Source organism: Theropithecus gelada, chromosome 11 (genome assembly GCF_003255815.1).
Source record: "Theropithecus gelada isolate Dixy chromosome 11, Tgel_1.0, whole genome shotgun sequence".
Taxonomy (NCBI): Eukaryota; Metazoa; Chordata; class Mammalia; order Primates; family Cercopithecidae; genus Theropithecus; species Theropithecus gelada.
The window spans coordinates 37,660,021-37,679,224 of record NC_037679.1 but is presented as its reverse complement, the minus strand read 5'-3'; positions in this window follow the sequence as shown (position 1 = coordinate 37,679,224).

Here is a 19,204-nt window from a genome sequence, read left to right as displayed (position 1 = left end):
ATTTATGTTGTTTATAAGCTGCCCAGTCTACAGTATTTTGTAATAGCAGCTCAAAGTGACTTAAGACACTTGATATGCTGAAGACTTAAATCACCTCCGTGGTTTACCATGTATACCTAAAGCCAGATCTCCGTAAGAAGAAAACCATTACCAAATACCACTTTAATTATTCTTAAGTAATCTTTACCTTACACACTCAAACCTCTGAGACCACAAAAAATGACAAGAGATTTTCTGTGTTTTGTCATTAATATCTTCATCAAATTTGTGTACTACCAAGTAATTTCAAGCAGACATCAAAGTAATGTTATGCTGAAGTAAGCTATAGATACAATGAGACAAAAAGGAATCAAAACCTTTAAACATATCAAGAAATAGTGGTAAAACTCTGGCAATACATCTCAGAAAATTTGAATTTAAGTGTAAAATATAAATTTTAAGGTGATTAATACAGAAGCAGGTCTACAAATGATAGTAAGGCATGAATAATATTTGATTAAAATATGTAATTTAACAATAGAAAGTGTCTGCAGAGTATAAAGAGTCTTATAACAGATGAGATTTAGATTGCAAGAGTCATAATGGTCATTTCTGACCATTCCATTTTAAACATGAATTAAGATTGCCTTCCAACAGATAAATAAGAGATGTCTGTGGTTTAGGAATAGCAAAATGTACATCATACGCATTTAAAGTATTTGCAATAATATTGATCAGCTATATTATATCATTTAAAAATAATTTTGTTCCTTCCCCTTCCTAAACATTTGTATTCTTTGAGTACATCAAACTGTATCTTTCCTCTAAGGAGAATGAATTCTTTTTTTGCCCTTCCACGAAGAAATTGGTAGTCCAGACTATACTTCTAATTTCTCTTAGATTTCTTCGCTTTGATATCCTCCTTAAGCCTCAGATTCAGTATATACAAAACTCAATTCCCTTTTCCCAATCCTGTCTGTTTTTTCTGGCTTCCTTAATTCTATTTACTGACACCAGGATTAAGTCATCTCTGACTGCTTCTCTGTATCTTCAATTTCTAATTGGTGACCAAGCCCTGCTGGTTCTCATTCTGTTTCTCATTTCCTTCTTGCATCTTATGCTTGTTCATATTCTCTTTATCTTCCCCCCGATAGGTGGTCCCAGTTTCCTAACTTGTCTCATCCAGATTCTCTCCAACCCCCACAAGACCTTATTATCAGATTAATCTTATTGAAGTTTAACTATTTTTAAAGTTTACTAAGGTATGATTTACATATGAAAAGGTGAACATATTTAACATATACAGATTGTTGAGTTTGGGGATTTTTATACCCCCATGAAACCAGCACTACAATCTATGCCATAAACCTATGCATTACCTCCAGAGGTTTCCTCCTATCCCCTTCATTTATTATTAGTAGAAGTAAAAGTAACCCAATATATGATCTACCCTCTTACCAAAATTTTCAGTATACAATATGTTAACTACAGACACTGTGTATACAGTAGACCTCTAAGACTTGATCATCTTGTATACTGAAAGTTAATTCTGACCATATCAGTTCTTCAAAATTCTCCGGTGGCTCTCTGCTAACTATCGACAAACTCAAACATCTTTGCCCGATATTCAATATTTCTTGCATAATTTTTCTGATTTTAATCCTGATTACTTCCTTTTAGGCACTCCAGTTCCCAGTAACAGCAAAGTATTGCTTGATATACATTTCCTTTTCTTTATTGCTTTCATCGATCTATTTCATTTCATCCTATGCCAGAAATGTCCTCCCATCATATTTACTAGTAATTCACATCCCACGTAGATGTCATCAATCTCTTCTCTGAAGCTCAATGGCACTTTTTTCTCATATATATATTATATTTATCCAAGGTTTCTGTGTGACTAAAATTTGGGGAAAATGAATGTTGTTTACATCAGAGGGACAAAAAGACCTTTCAGTTGAATATCATTATTATTATTTCTTGTGCTTAGACCACTGTGAGATTTAGTGATTCTGTGTAACTCATTCACCCCTTTTCTTTTCTTTCCTGTTAAAAGCAAAAAACATACAAACATAAACCCCATAAGGATATTAACAAGTATCCTTCTCATTTCCTAATGCAAATAAATTTGACTCTCCAATGCCTCTGCTGTCAATTGAGGTCTGGGTTTCCCTTTACAAGTTCAAAAATCCAGCAGAAGCTTTGAAAAAACCACTTTGAAGAGTCAGGTTAACTTCTTAGACCACACAGAGTGTTTCATCTTTTTCATCTGTAAGTATCTGAGATGATGAGGGTTTAAGAAAAAGAACCACCTTTACTTTGTACCAACACTGGTCTAAGAATCATAAATATATAATGAAGCATGGAAAGATTAAGGAACTTGCCTAATGTCACATGCTTAGAAAGTGACAGAACTGGAAAGAGGGCATATCTTTTTAGTCAAAATACGTGAGATTCTATTGTAGTAGATTAATCAATAAATCAATTCAGAATTTCAACAACTTGACCCAATAGTCCTCAGCACCAACTTATTTCAAATGCCTGAAGTGGATATTACTTGCAAAGAGCAAAATCAGACTGAAATGTAAGCCTGTCTGTGAGCTCAACTTTAAGAAATCTCTTTTATGTGTAGCCACAATTTCCAGATGCAGTATTTACACATTTAAAAATAACTCTCTTAATTATATAAAAATGAATGATTCTTTACCATTTCACCCACAAAGTTACCAAAGTATAAGACAGTTACCACATTAAAGCTAAGCTAAAAGGTAAAAGACTGCCTGAGACCGAAAAAGACCAAGGTTCAAATTTCAGGTTTACCATTGACTAAGGATATGGTGTTATGTTAGTTACTGAACTCTTCTGGGCTTCTGTTTTCTCATCTATACAATGAAGAAGATGGCACTGAATCAATATGATTATTGTCAGGAATAATAAATTAATGTGACCTGTGGCTAGAAAATGACCTGGTCTTTGGAATGTAGTGTCCTGGATTCAAATTCCAATTCTGACCTCTAATGTGTGTGTGACACTGGGGCAGCTACTAATTTCCTCATCTTTAAAATTGTAATAATAATACCCATCTGAATCTCATAAGATTGTGAGATTAGAGGTAAAATATAGAAAAGCAGTAGTTGAACTGACATACAGCAGAAGTTTAATATGTGGTTGATCTGAATATGAATACTGTCATTTTCTTATGTCTGTAAAAGATAGAGTCCATGATAATCTAAATCTTTTTTGATACATTATTAATTATCCCTGACTTCAATCAGCTGAAATCTCAAACAAAATAATCACACTTTATTCAACTCTTCTTTTAAATCCCTTCACTGACTCACCAGTGCCTTTTGTGTAACATTTTAATTTGTATTCCTAACATTTCATGTATCTGCACAGCAGGCTTACTAAGCAGCTCTTAGTCTTTCCTATAGGTTGTTCCCTAGGCACAAGGAAGACCTAGCTCGTTAAAGCATATAGTATGCTTTTTGCAGTATAGAAAATTGAGAAAAACAGTTCCTGCAATCTGACTTCTCAAGTTGACTTTGTTATATAATATCAAATTGATTATTCAGTTTCCCCATTATCTTTTTTTTTTCTTCAGACACTCAAAATCCCTACTTTCATTTTTCTCTCCCTGCATATCATTCTACAGCTGTCTTAATTGGAATAGCTCTGGAGTTTAATTAAAATAATGAGCATCTAGTTTATACAATTTGTCCACAATATAACCTTGCATAATTATTGATGTGGGCATTAAATTTATGCACTCTCAACTCCAGTGGGCTAAACAGCATCTTCCCTTTTAAATACCTTGATATCCTTGTTGAAGGATTTAACTGATAGAAGGAGACAGAAACAACAAATCTCTGGGTCTTAACTGTTACAGACTAATGGAGGAGAAGAGAGAAGTATTAGACCAGGTACATAAATCTATAATTCGTCTGCAGGATACCAGACTTTTTAAAAGCATATGATTTATATTAAATATTTTGTAAAAACATACATAGATTTTACTAAAGTCTAATATGCTTGTGGCTTGATTGTGTCGGAGAATATAGTTAGCTGCACAGTGCTAGTTCATCCGTTTGTACAACAGATATTTTGAACTAGGAATTAACTGGTTGCTGGGTTAAAGAGGAGGCTCTGTGCTCTGAGAGAGGACAAAAAGTTAAGAAAAAAAAAATCAGGAAAGCTAGAAGAATTTTTCAAATAGAAGGAACATTATGGCCAAAGGTCTTAAGGCTGCGATGAGGCTGGAATACCAAATAGTGGTTTGATCCCCAAGAACATTCTGTTCCATGTTAAGAAGTTTGGGCTTTATCTTAACTGAAATGGCACTTGAAATCATACATTAGAAAGGGGTTTAAAATCTGGAAATCACATAATTTGCAGTACAATCTGGCTATTAAACCAGGGTCAGCTCAGTATGCAAAAACAGCACATGAAAAAACCTCATTTAATGTTATTCTGGTGTATCAGGAAAGGGTCTTCTGAGAAAGCAATAACTATGGTAACACCCGAACTTTGAGGAAGCAAGGCAAGGAAGTTATGAAGTGTTTTTCCAATAGAAGAAATAACATGCAAAGTTTTGGCAAAGAGAGAGCTTGAATGATGAGGCCTGCAGTTATGCAGTGGACAGTGGTATGCAGGGAGAGCAGATGTCTGGTAAGAGGCAAAAGATGAAGCAGGATAGACAAGCAAGGTGTGAACCAAGATGAACTTTAACAGCCATAGGTACTACTAACTTCATTCTAATGGCAATGAGAATAATGAATGGATTGTCTTTTCTTGTGCCCTCACAGTTGTCTTCCTCTTCTGGCCAACACATCCCTCTTACTAAGCACCGTCTCTGTGCTAACAGAGTACTAGGCATTAGAGTACACAGGCAATATAGTAGGTGACACACTCATCCCTATCTTCCATTTTTTCAACTATTTTTTAAGCAAGCATCTGTGTGATCTGTGCTAAGAGTACAATGATGGGGAAAATATAGATAGGACTTCTGCTCAAATTGAGCTCTAGTGAAATGCATGTTACTGTAGGAGAGAGGCTCGTGGTGCTTTAGGAGCACAAAAGAGAGGCACCGAAAGTGATCTCTCTCTGAGAAGTAACTACGTAATGGAGTGTGAAGACAGATTTTCCAGAGATGAATAGGAGAAAGAAAGTTTTACAAAGATAAGAGGAGAGAAAGACTATAGGGTGTTCAGGAACTACTATAAAGGATGTCAACTAGCCAATTGACTGTAGAGAAAAAACCTGTGAACAATAGAGAGAAAGCCCCCTGCTCAGAAACTGTTTCCTCTCCAGTTCACAGAAACAACAGATTTATTGGTTTGTTAAATATAAAACCAGTCACATTAATTTACATTAGGTTAAACTTGACAGGATCTAGAGACTGGAAAAGGGGGCATTATTATTTTAATTTTAAATGACTTTATTTCTATATATATATAATAGAGAATAAACAAAGGCTTATGATAGTTCTGCAGCTGGTAAAGGGAAGAATGGTGCAGATAACTATTTTTATTTAAATGGATATGTTGTATTCATAGAGATTAGGGCAGGATGCTGCAGCTGCAAGAGGGAATTTAAAATTAGAGCAGCTTCAATAGTGTTTACAATTTCATCCAAATTCCTAAGCCTTGCTCTATAGTAAGCATTTTTTTTTTTTTGCATTGGTGATATATGGGTATGTGCATGCATACACATTTAATATTTGTATGAGAAATTGAAACTCAACTGCTCTCAACTCTGAAAATAAAATTATTGTCAAATAATAATCTCTCTTTCTGTTTGTGTTCATAGCTTTATAAACATGTCAAAACTGCCACCTCATAGCTTCTGTTTCTACAAATAAAGAAGCATTCAGTTCCCAGTACCTGAACAGGTACTGTTTGTTCCACATACAACAGAATTACAAAAACTTTCCTTCAGTGTTATCTGACCAAAAATAATTGCTGCATTTCAAAGAGTAGCTTATATAACTCAGATGTCCTAGATTTCTCCAGGCTTCAAGGGTCGTCTTTTCGTTTAAAGCCCAAATAAGAATAGTTCAAAAACCTCACCCTGGTGTCCACAGAGGTCTGTATTTTTTTTAAATTGTGTTTCCTTCTTATATTTCTGGCAATCTTCACTGAAGTCTGAGGCTGGATAAAACATGGTATCCAGCCTGGCTTACGAGGGTATTGTCCACTTCAATAATAATAGCATCACTTTCTATGTGTAGAGCCTTTTACAAAGCAGTTGCTCATTCATTGTCTCACTTATCCTCACATTATCTTGTACACAATGTGACTGAGATGCTAATGACACACAGATAAATATAATTGTGTCTTGGACCTATATCTTCTGGTTCTTACTCCTGTGCTCAATCACATACTATATTGTCTCAAGGCATGGGAGGTTGTTGTAGTCAAACGAGCTGACACATGTGAGAAAACACTAAGAATGATAAATTGTGTTCCAAATAAATTCATGTTGTTTTATTTCGTTGCTGTGTTTGACATAGTTGAAGGTGTGACAGGCAAGGCTCTCTCTTCCATTCCATTCTTTGGATAATGATCAGATTAATCTATCTGCATGTTGCATTTATTATACTGCCAAGCATATAAGAATGGTTTATTCTGAAAATTCCTTTGCTTACAGTCAAAGACATTGCATCATAATAGTATTTGAAGTTTCTTAGCTCAAGGGAAAACTGTCTGCGTTACATATCTCTGCAGATTGCCCAGCCTTCTCAGCCAGGCTCTCAGTATCTCTGGGGAGAGTATATCTGCCATTGGTAAAGTTTGCAAAACAACAGGGCTACTGATTGATTTAGGAAGTGACAAATGTGTCAGCATTCCCCTGTGAGAAGATGTGGAAATCTGGCTTGTCCAAACATCCTTGGCAACTACGACAAAGTCTTTTCAATTGTGGTAAGTTGTAGTCTGGCTAATTCTAAAGGAACTCATGCGTGGCCCAATTTTCTGCCAGTCTTGCATAGAAACATCCAGTAATAAGTCTATGGAAGTGAGTAGCATTTGCTTTGCAGTCTCTCAAAGGCCACAATTAGAATTCATCCTTCTTGCAGAGTCAGGTGCTGTGGCCTGAACAGCCTAGAGAGCAAAGGGGTGACTCTTTGAGGGAATAATAGCAGCCCTTAAGGGCTTCGGCTTGGAAATGAAATAGAAGAATTTGTCTTCAATAAACATGCTCCATCTTTCAGTATGTTCATTTTGCGCTAAATGGTTTATTCTTTAAGGATCTGCCTATCTCCAATGTGATTTACCATATTCTTCAACATATTCACATATATCAGTCTTCCAGTTTCAGACTTGCAGTCTTTGTCTCCCTTCCTGCCTTTCTTTAATGATGACCTATTTAACAAAAACTGTTCTGTTACTGTCTTCAGCTAAGATTTCACTGCTGTTTTTGGCTCAGTTTCATTTTACTTAAATGAGGTGAAATCATTATGATACAACCTTCTGCTTGACTTCTTTATAAATATAGGTAAAGTATTTAAACACATATTGTATTTAAGAATTCATGATAAATATTTTATAGATGAAAATAATTAGAATTAAGAAAGGGAGGAAAAAAGCTAAGGTCTTTGAGAATAGAAAACTACTATTCTTAAATGAATATACATAGTTCATAAATCATAACTAATGTACGTACTTTGAGGTTTATAGTATATAACTCTGTAACTGATTTTCACAATTCACGTAATTTTTAAGAGAATCATTGATTCTTTAATAGTACAAGCTGTGATTGAGAAGAATATATTATTAATCTGTTTTTATGAAGAAATAAATATGTGAAAAGGGAGACTGCTTAACTAAAGCGCCTACTTCCTATAGCCTATCAAACTCTAGGGATTTTTGTTTAAACTACAACTGGTTTGTACTCCTCAAGAAAACTTCTCTCACCTTTTCCTAGATACTCAAATGTAATAACCATGAAAACTGTTATTAATATCAACCGATTTTCTACCTTTATCCTTTGTGAAAGAAAAATCCATGTTCCCTGAAAACTAAAATGTTCTAAAACCTTGCTATTGAAATATAGAGAGCTACAATATTATGAGTCTGTGGGGTTGGGGGGTAACTATAGTCAAGAGTAAGGTAAAAAATAAAAATATACGACTCAAAAGTTAATCAGTGATTTCTAGCCATAGTGGATATTTGTAATGTTTGGCTTGCCCCAAATCATTTAAATGCCTCTTGGGTATTTAGGGCATTTCCCACACTATCAGTCCTATCCTACTATGGTAGACCCCAGGATTTCTTGTGCCAGCTCCACTTGCAGATAGAGCACTGGGAAGTGACCCAGGCTCTGCCAACTAAACAAAACTGTTTGAGCCAGCTAGAAGAAACAACAGGAATCTTTATGAGACAAGTAGGAGAAACGAGGCATGTACAGAATCCATCTTTCCATGAGCATGGTGGTGAAAGAGCATGACCCTTTGAAGGTAGCAGTGGTGGAAGTTTGTGGTTAGGTCATTCGTATCATCAGCGCAAACTGTGTTGACTCCAACAACTGTGTTATTTGTGCTGGTTGCATGTGATGGCAACTTTTTTTCTGCAATAGATCACCTAGCATGGTTAAGCATTTTTCCTGGCTGAGTTTTGGATCTCTGGATGATACTTTGGGCTACCTAATGTACCTTAATAAATTTCTGAGCTGTTTTCAACTGAGAACAGTAACTGGCATAACAAGCAATGGTTTTTTTTTCATTGTATTTGAATGTAGTCCTTTCCTAGCTCTGGTCTCATTTGTTGACTTCCTAGTGTATTGTTTAATATAATCTTAAAGTCATCAGCCATTGGTCAACTGCAACCCACCTGCTTTCACAGTGTTTGTGTACCCTCTTAGCTGCTCTTCTTTCTTTTTCAAAGCACCTATCACTTTTAAACGAAGTGTATATTTTATTTATTATGTTTACTACTTATTGCTTATCTCACCATCATCCAGCAAAATGTAAGCTCCACAGATTTTATAACAGATTATAGTCTGTTTTGGACACTGATGCATCCTAAGTGCTCCAACAATATTGGCACATAGTCAGGGCTCAATAAATATTTTTGAATGAATGAATTTCCAAATAATACATCAATTCATTTTTGTGGGTGTTCTATGGAGGATGAGGGATCCCTGGGGTATCTAGGGGATCTATGGAGAAATGGTTCCTAATGGTGTTTTAAATAGAAATATGCTAGAGCAAGATGAAAATCCATATCATTAGCCTGCTTGTCTTCTACTAAAATACTTTGCGATTATTTAATTGTGCCCCTGATGGTCCTCATACCTACCTACCAATGGTCTATATGAAAATGTTTTCTTAGCATTAAAATAGCATTATCAAGTAGGTGCTATATTCCAAAAAATGCATTATTGAGACAATCACTGTTATATCAAAATAAGAGGCAGGAAAGTTTTGAATAGAATTGACATCAAAACAACTAAGAAACATTTGTTCAATGAAATTGATTGAAAGAGAAAAGCTATTAAATATTTCAACATTGTGTTTATAAATACAATGCATTTTGAGGAAGTTTGAATGTCTTTACACTCACATGAACATAGTTTTATTTTAACATGATTCACAGTTGGATTAGGTTTTGTTTCTCTTTCAATATAGAATGGAAAGTATATTCTGAGGGACTGGAAAATCAACCTACAAAGTGTTTTGCCAAATATAGATTATTGACAACCAATAGAAGTTATCTTAGTAAGGACTTCATAAATTTGAGGGAGAGACATAACAAAAGTAAAGAGAGGAAGACTGAACACATTTATCACACATCACTATGGATCAGAAGTTGTGCTAGGTGTTTTGTAGATGTCCTGTTACACAATTTTACATAATCCTTATTATGTAAGATATATGCATTATGTATTATTAATTACTAATTGATAAAACTGAGCAATTGATAATTATCTAAGTCCATGCAGTTAGTAAACAGGAATTTTACCAAAATCTGACTTTAAAACTGTTGTTTGAATTGCACTGCACTGACCCTCTAAAGATAAACCTAATGGAAAATTACCATTAAGTCCTTTCTTACCACTTATTGACAATGAGAAAAATGATATCTATATAGATCTGAAAACTCTTAAAGAAGTTGGAGAAAACTGCTGTCTTAGACATGTCAGCTGCCATGGCCCAGCAGAATTGTCATAAAAAGGAATATTGATTATTCAAATGCTAAGAGAATAAAGTGGATCAAGAGTTCAAATTTAATTAAAAAACATACTTTCATCCCTGGCAATCTAATTTGCATTCTTGAACTTCATTTTTTAATAACATAAATAGAATGTCAGATAACATGACAAAGACATAAAGGAGAGTATTTAGAATGAGATAAATTATCTGTCTTTGTTTTCTTTATAAACATCATAAACCAGCTCCAAAATTTTCATTTCTTGGTAAATAACACTCCACCTGGATTTTTGAGGCACTGTTTATAAACAAAATCTTCGTTCAAATAACAGCTTCTTCTATATGAAATTTTCTATGTAAGTCAAACGAATTTTCTCCCCAGAGACAGCTCTTGTCCCAGCAAAACCTAAGCCCTAAATTCTAAGAGATTAATCAAATTGCATCAATTTGAGACACTCAGAATTAGACTTTCCAGAGAAAAATGTATGCATTGGTATTCACAAATGTATTTAATAAACCCAATATCATAGTACATTTCAGCTGAAACTTTAAGATGTTGTTGAAGATGTTATGTTCAATGTACATTTACATCATAGAATGTTTTCCATAAAACCAATATATTCCAATAAATATATCATGAAAATAAGTATACACTCTATTGTACAAATCTGTGAGTTTTAAGAATGCTTTGTACATCAGTTCAATACATTGGTTGTATTGTCTAAAAACCAACCAACCGAAAAAGATGTTCAAGAGTTTTCAAGTGTGGCAGCATTTTTCTGCATTTGATTAAATGAGAGATGGAAATGTCTCACCCATATTGCATTTCATACTAAAAGCATAATCCAGGGATTGAATTTATTATCAGAGCTTAATGAACTCCTTGTAAAGTAATCTTTGTCTAATCAAAGGATTAGAAGCTATTAATTATATCACAAATTAGCAATATATTAACTTTGTCATTAAAAGTTAGCCCTGAAACAGATGAGTGAATATTGTTTATTTTTCAAAGACATAAAATATTAAACTGATAGTAGACAATATGTTCCTTTCTCTCAAAGTTAACTTTATATTTCATACTATTCTAAGCCCTAATCATCTCAGGGTACTACAAATAGGTCTTTTGCCACCACCAGCTTCATTCTAGTGAAACTTGATTTTTATAGATGAGTTTCAAAAAATCTATATAAATAATTTTTTTGAATATTTGGGATCCCTTCATACATGGGTATATTGATATCACTGGGAACACTGAATGGCTCTACTTCTGTTGGACTCTTCCTATACTCTACGTCAAATTCAAGTTCCCTATCATTTTTTGTTTTTAACAAATGCACTAATTCAGTGTGTTCTGTGGAGCAGTAGCATCTCCATTAGCAAGGAGTTCATTAGAAATGCAGACCCAGGCCTATCTTTAAACTATTAACCCAAATCTACAGTTTAACCAAATCCTCAGATGATCCACATATACCTTAAAGAACAAAGAGTCAATTATTATATAATCATTCTTCAAGTTTTTAACTATCTCTTGCTGACAGCAAACTCAGAACCAGTGGAAGAGTGTACAGCATCATATGGTGGGCAATGAGGGGACTTAAAACAATAAACAGAGTTTCTAGACTCTTTTATTCACTCTTTGGGTATTCAGATATTGGTTTAGTATCTCATTGCACTGTGTGATAGTCTGATATAAAAAATTAATTATGTTTAGATCTTGATGATTGCATCTCAGACATCACAGTTGACAGATGAAACCCGTGGAAGCTAATGTGGCAGAATGGACAGACATTATTTGTAATCAGTGAAAAATGATTTTGAATTTGTAATCAGTGTTATTTAATAGCACTGTGACAGTGGATAAGCTCATTAATCTCCTGGAGTCACAGATTCTTTTTCTGAAAAGAAGGAAGAAGTGAACAGCATCAGCTCTTGAAGGCCAGTCTCCAACCCTTGCTTCATGTCTCAGCAAAGAAGAACCTTCCTCAAGTCACATCCCTCTCTAGTTGCTCACACAATGATGCCCTTTGACTCCCTCATCTCCTCCAGAGAAAAGTATCTGCTTTTTTTTCCATTTATTTTACTTTAAGTTCTGGGATACATGTGCAGAACACGCAAGTTTTTTACATAGGTATACATGTGCCATGGTTGTTTGCTGCACCTATCAACCTGTCGTCAAGGTTTTAAGCTTCACATACATTAGGTATTTGTCCTAAGCTCTCCCTCCCCTTTCCCCCACCTCCCAACAGCCCCAGTGTGTGATGTTCCCCTCCTTGTGTCCATGTGTTCTCATTGTTCAGCTCCCACTTAAAAGTGAGAACATGCGGTGTTTGGTTTCCTGTTCCTGTGTTTGCTGAGGATGAGGGTTTCCAGCTTCATCCATGTCCCTGTAAAGGACACGAACTCATCCTTTTTCATGGCTGCATAGTATTCCATTGTATATATGTGCCACATTTTTTTTAATCCAGTCTGTCATTGATGGGCATTTGGGTTGGCTCAAAGTCTTTGCTATTGTAAATAGTGTTGCAATAAACATATACGTTCATGTGTCTTTATAGTAGAATGATTTATAATCCTTTGGGTATATACCCAGTAATGGGATTGCTAGGTCAAATAGTATTTCTGGTTCTGGATCCTTGAGGAATCGCCACACTGTGTTCCACAATGGTTGAACTAATTTACACTTCCACCAACAGCGTAAAAGCATCCTTATTTCTCCACATCCTCGTCAGCATCTGTTGATTCCAGACTTTTTCATGATTGACATTCTAACTAGTGTGAGATGGTGTCTCATTGTGGCTTTGATTTGCATTTCTCTAATGATGAGTGATGAGTTTTTTTTCATGTTTGTTGGCCGCATAATTGTCTTCTTTAGGGAAATATCTGTTCATATCCTTGGTCCAATTTTTGATTTTTTGTTTTGTTTTGTTTTGTTTTTTTCTCGTAAATCTGTTCAAGTTCCTTGTAGGTTCTGGATATTAGCCCTTTGTTAGATGGATAAGTTGAAAAAAATTTCTCCCATTTTATAGGTTGCCTGTTTACTCTGATGCTAGTTTCTTTTGCTAAGCAGAAGCTCTTTAGTTTAATTAGATTCCATTTGTCAATTTTGGCTTTTGTTGCAATTGCTTTTGGTGTTTTAGTCATGAAGTCTTTGCCCATGTGTATGTTCTAAACAGAATTGCCTAGGTTTTATCTAGGGTTTTTACAGTTTTAAGTTTTACATTTAAGTCTTTAATCCATCTTGAGTTAATTTTTGTATAATGTGTAAGGAAGGGCTCTAATTTCTGTTTTCTGCATATGGCTATCCAGTTTTCCCAGCACTATTTATTAAATACAGAATCCTTTCCCCATTGCTTGTTTTTGTCAGTTTGTCAAAGATCAGATTGTTGTAGATGTGTGCTGTTATTTCTGAGGCTTCTGTTCTGTTCCATTGGTCTATATATCTCTTTTGGTACCAGTACCATGCTGTTTTTGTTACTGTAGCCTTGTAGTATAGTTTGAAGTCAGGTAGCGTGATGCCTCCAGCTTTGTTCCTTTTTCTTAGGATTGTCTTGGCTACAGGGACTCTTTCAGTTCCATATGAAATTTAGCGGGTTTTTTTGTTTTTGTTTTTGTTTTTGTTTCCTAGTTCTGTGAAGAAAGTCAATGGTAGCTTGATGGGAATAGCATTGGATCTATAAATTACTTTGGGCACTATGGTCATTTCCACAATATTGATTCTTCCTATCCATGAATATGGAAAGTTTATCCATTTGTTTGTGTCCTCTCTTATTTCCTTGAGCAGTGGTTTATAGTTCTCCTTGAAGACAACCTTCATGTTCCTTGTAAGTTGTATTTCTAGGTATTTTATTTTCTATGTAGCAATTGTGAATGGAAATTCTCTCATGATTTGGCCCTCTGCCTGTCTATTATTATTGTATAGGAATGTTTGTGATTTTTGCACATTGATTTTGTATCATGAGACTTTGCTGAAATTGTTTATCAGCTTAAGGAGTTTTTGGGCTGAGACAGTGGGGTTTTCTAAATAAACAATCATGTTGTCTTCAAACAGAAACAATTTGGCTCCCTCTCTTCCTATTTGAATACCTTTTATTTCTTTCTCTTGCCTGATTGCTCTGATCAGAACTTCCAATACCATGTTGAATAGGAGTGGTGAGAGAGGGCATCCTTGTCTTGTGCCTATTTTCAAAGGGAATGTTTCCAGTTTTTGCTCATTCAGTGTGATATTGGCTGTGGGTTTGTCATAAATGGCTCTTATTATTTTGAGATACATTCCATCAATACCTAGTTTATTGGGAGTTTTTAGCATGAATAGGTGTTGAATTTTTATCGAAGGTCTTTTCTGCATCTATTGAGATAATCATGTAGTTTCTGTCATTGGTTCTGTTCATGTGATGGATTACGTTTTTTGATTTGTGTACGTTGGACCAGCCTTGCATCCCAGGTATGAAGCAGACTTGATTGTGGTCGATAAGCTTTTTGATGTGCTGCTGGATTTGCTTTACCAGTATTTTATTGAGAACTTTCACATTGATGTTCATCAGTGATATTGGCCTGGCATTTTCTCTCCTTTTTTGTGTGTCTCTGCCAGGTTTTGGAATCAGAATGATGCTGGCCTCATAAAATGAGTTAGGGAGGATTCCCTCTTTTTCTATTGATTAGAATAGTTTCAGAAGGAACAGTACCAGCCCCTCTTTGTACCTCTGGTAGAATTCAGCTGTGAATCCATCTGATCCTGGGCCTTTTTTTTTTGGTTGGTAGGCTATTACTGCCTCTATGTCAGAACTTGTTATTGGTCTATTCACGTATTTGACTTCTTCCTGGTTTATTCTTGGGAAGGTGTATGTGTCCAGGAATTTATCCATTTCTTCTAGGCTTTCTAGTTTATTTGCGTAGAGGTGTTTATAGTATTCTCTGATGGTAGTTGGTATTTCTGTGGGATCAGTGGTGATATCCCCTTTATCATTTTTTACGTGTCTATTTGATTTTCTCTTTTCTTCTTTGTCTGGCTAGCAGTCTGTCTATTTTCTTAATGTTTTCAAAAAACCAGCTCCTGCATTCATTGATTTTTTTGCAGGTTTTTTCATGTCTCTGTCACTTTCAGTTCTGCTCTTAGTTATTTCTTATCTTCTGCTAGCTTTTGAATTTGTTTGCTCCTGCTTCTCTAGTTCTTTTAACCGTGATATTAGGGTGTCGATTTTAATATTTTCCACTTTCTGATGTGGGCATTTAATGCTATAAATTTCCCTCTAAACACTGCTTTAGCTGTGTCCCAGAGATTCTGGCATGTTGTGTCTTTGTTCTCTTTGGTTTCAAAGAACTTATTTATATCTGCCTTAATTTTGTTATTTACCCAGTAGTCATTCAGGAGCAGGTTGTTCAGTTTCCATGTAGTTGTGTGGTTTTGAGTGAGTTTCTTAATCCTGAGTTCTAATTTGATTGTACTGTGGTCTGAGAGTCTGTTTATGATTTCTGTTCTTTTGCATTTGCTTAGTAGTGTTTTACTTCCAATTATGTGGTCGATTTTAGAATAAGTGCTATATGTTGCTGAAAAGAATATATATTCTGTTGATTTGGGGTGGAGAGTTCTGTGGATGTCTGTTAAGTCCACTTGGTCCAGAGCTGAGTTCAAGTCCTGAATAACCTTGTTAATTTTCTGTCTTGTTGATCTGTCTAATATTGACAGTAGGGTTTTAAAATATCCCACTATTATTGTGTGGGAGTCTAAGTCTCTTTGTAGGTCTCTAAGAACTTGTTTTATGAATCTGTGTGCTCCTGTATTGGGTGCATATACATTTATGATCATTAGCTCTTCTTGTTGCATTGATCCCTTTATCAATAGGTAATGCTCTTATTTGTCTTTTTTGGTCTTTGTTGGTATAAAGTCAGTTTTAGCAGAGACTAGGATTGCAACCTTTTTTTTTTTTTTTTTTTTTTTTCTATTTGCTTGGTAAATATTCCTCCATCCCTTTATTTTGAGCCTATGTCTGTCTTTACACGTGTGATGGGTCTCCTGAATACAGCATACCAATGGGTCTTCAGTATTTATCCAATTTGACAGTCTTTGTCTTTTAATTGTGGCATTTAGCCCATTTACATTTAAGGTTGATATTGCTATATGTGAATCTGATCCTGTTATGACACTAGCTGGTTATTTTGCACATTAGTTGATGCCATTTCTTCGTAGTGTCTTTGGACTTTGTATTTGGGTGTGTTTTTGCAGTGGTTGGTACCGTTTTTTCCTTTCCATGTTTAGTGCTTCCTTCAGGAGCTCTTGTAAGGCATGCTTGTGGTGACAGCATCTGTCAGCATTTGCTTGTCTGTAAATAATTTTATTTCTTCTTCACTTATGAAACTTAGATGACTGGATATGAAATTCAGGGTTGAAAATTCTTTAAGAATGTTGAATAGTGACCCCCACTCTCTTTTGGCTTGTAGGGTTTCTGCAGAGAGATCCACTGTTAGTCTGATGGTCTTCCCTTTTAGGTAACCTGACCTTTCTCTCTGGTTGTCCTTAACATTTTTTCCTCTGTTTCAACCTTGGAGAATCTGACAATTATGTGTCTTGTGGTTGCTCTTCTCAAGGAATATATTAGTGGTGGTCTCTATATTTCCTGAATTTGAATGTTGGCCTGTCTTGCTAGGTTGGGGAAGTTCTGGATAATATCCTGAAGTGTGTTTTCCACTTGATTCCATTCTTCCTGTCACTTTCAGCGGCCCCAGTCAATCGTAGGTTTGGTCTCTTCACATAGTCCTAAATTTCTTGGAGGTTTTGTTGGTTCCTTTTCGTTTTTTTTTTTTTTTTGGTTTCTTTTTTTTTTTTTTTTTTTTTTTTTCGGTTTCTTTTTCTTTTTTTTTTTTTTTTTCCTAATGTCTTCACACCTCATTTTAGTAAGTTGATCTTCAGTCTCTGATAGCCTTTCTTCTGCTTGATTGATTTGGCTGTTGATACTTGTATATGCTTCATGAAGTTCTCATGCTGTGTTTTTCAGCTCCATCAAGTCATTTATGTTCTTCTCTAAACTGGTGATTCTAGTTAGCAGTTCCTGTAACCTTTTGTCAAGGGTCTTAGCTTCCTTGCATTGGGTTAGAACATGCTCCTTTAGCTCAGAGGAGTTTATTACCCATCTTCTGAAGCCTATTTCTGACAATTTGTCAGACTCATTCTCTGTCCAGTTTTGTGCCCTTGCTGGAGAGGAGTGTGATCATTTGAAGAAGAGGAGGCATTCTGTTTTTTTGGAATTTTCAGCCTGTTTTTGCTGGTTTTCCCTCATCTTCACGGATTTATCTACTTTTGATCTTTGAGGTTGATAACCTTTCAGTGGGGTTTCTGTGTGGGGGTTCCTTTTGTTGATGTTGTTGTTATTGATTTCTGTTTGTTAGTTTTTCTTCTAACAGTCAGGCTTCCCTTATGCACGTCTGTTGCAGTTTGCTGGAGGTCCACTCCAGACCCTATTTACCTGGGTATCACCAAGGGAGGCTGCAGAACCGCAAAGATGGCTGCCTGCTCCTTCCTCTGGAAGCTTCATCCCAGATGGGGACTGGCCTGATTCCAGCCAGAGCTCTTCCTTCATGAGGTGTCTGTCGACCCCTGCGGGGAGGTGGCTCCCAGTCAGGAGGCACAGGAGTCAGGTACCCACTTGAGGAGGCAGTCTGTTACTTAGTGTGGAGCTCAAGTGCTGTGCTGGGAGACCCGCTGCTCTCTTCAGAGCTGGCAAGCAGGAATGTATAAGTCCACTGAAGCTGCACCCACAGCTGCCCCTTCCCCCAGATGCTTTATCCCAGTGAGATGAGAGTTTTATCTATAAGCCCCTGACTGGGGCTGCTGCCTTTCTTTCAGAGATGCCCTGCCCTGTGAGGAGGAATCTAGGGAGGCAGTCTGGCCACAGCCACTTTGCCGCACTGTGTTGTTTTCCACCCAGTCCAAACCTTCCAGTCTCAGCACCGTCAAGGGAAAACCGCCTACTCAAGCCTCAGTAATGGTGGACGCCCCTCCCCTCACCAAGCTCTAGTGTTCCGGCCAACTTCAGACTGCTGTGCTGGCAGCAAGAATTTCATGCCAGTGTTTCTTAGCCTGCTGGGCTCCTTAGGAATGGGACCCACTGAGTGAGACCACTTGGCTCCTTGGCCTCAGACTCCTTTCCAGGGGAGTGACTGGTTCTGTCTCATGTGGTTCCAGGTGCCACTGGGCTATGCAGGGAGAAAAAAAATGACTGCAGCTAACTCAGTGTCCGCCCAAACAGTTGCCCAGTTTTGTGCTTGAAATCTAGGACCCCAGTGGTGTAGGCACATTAAGAAATCTCTGGGTCTGTGGACTTCAAAAACTGGGAAAAGCATAGTACTGGGGGGACCGGGTAGCACAGTCCCTCATGGGCTTCCCTTGGCTGGGAAAGAGAAGGTCCCCAGCCCCTTGCACTTCCAGGGTGAGGGGACGCCCCACCCTGCTTCTGCTTGCTCTCCATGGGCTGCACCCACTCTCTAACCACTCCCAATGAGATGAAGAGGGCACCACCGCTGGAAATGCAGAAATCACCTGCCTTCTGCATGGGTCTCAGAACTGCAGACCAGAGCTGTTCCTTTTCCGCCATCTTTCCAGCGCCAACCAACTCTCTGCTTTTTTTTTTTTTTTCTCCCCCAACTCTTTGCTTTTAAAGTATGCATGTGATCAGGATAGACTCACTAGATAATTTCTTTATTTTCGAGTCAACGATACCATATACATAACTTAATAACAGGAGTAAAGTATATCAGGTTCACAGATCCAAGAATTATGTAGGCTGTGTACACAAGGGAGATGGGAAATCTTCAGGGAGAACTTAGAATCCTGCCTAACATACCTGGTGAAAGATACAAATTTCTCACAAACTGTATAACATACAAACTGTGAAATTCTAAAACTTCTTGAAGGAAAAATATAGGAGAAAATCTTCCCAATCTTCAGGGAGGCAAAGATTTCTAAGGCAAGGATACACTAAAATACTAACCTTAAATTTAAAAAATAAAAAATTTGACTTTATTTAATAAATACGTTTGACTTTAATGATTTTTTTTTTTTTTTTTTTTTTTTTTTTTTTTTTTTTT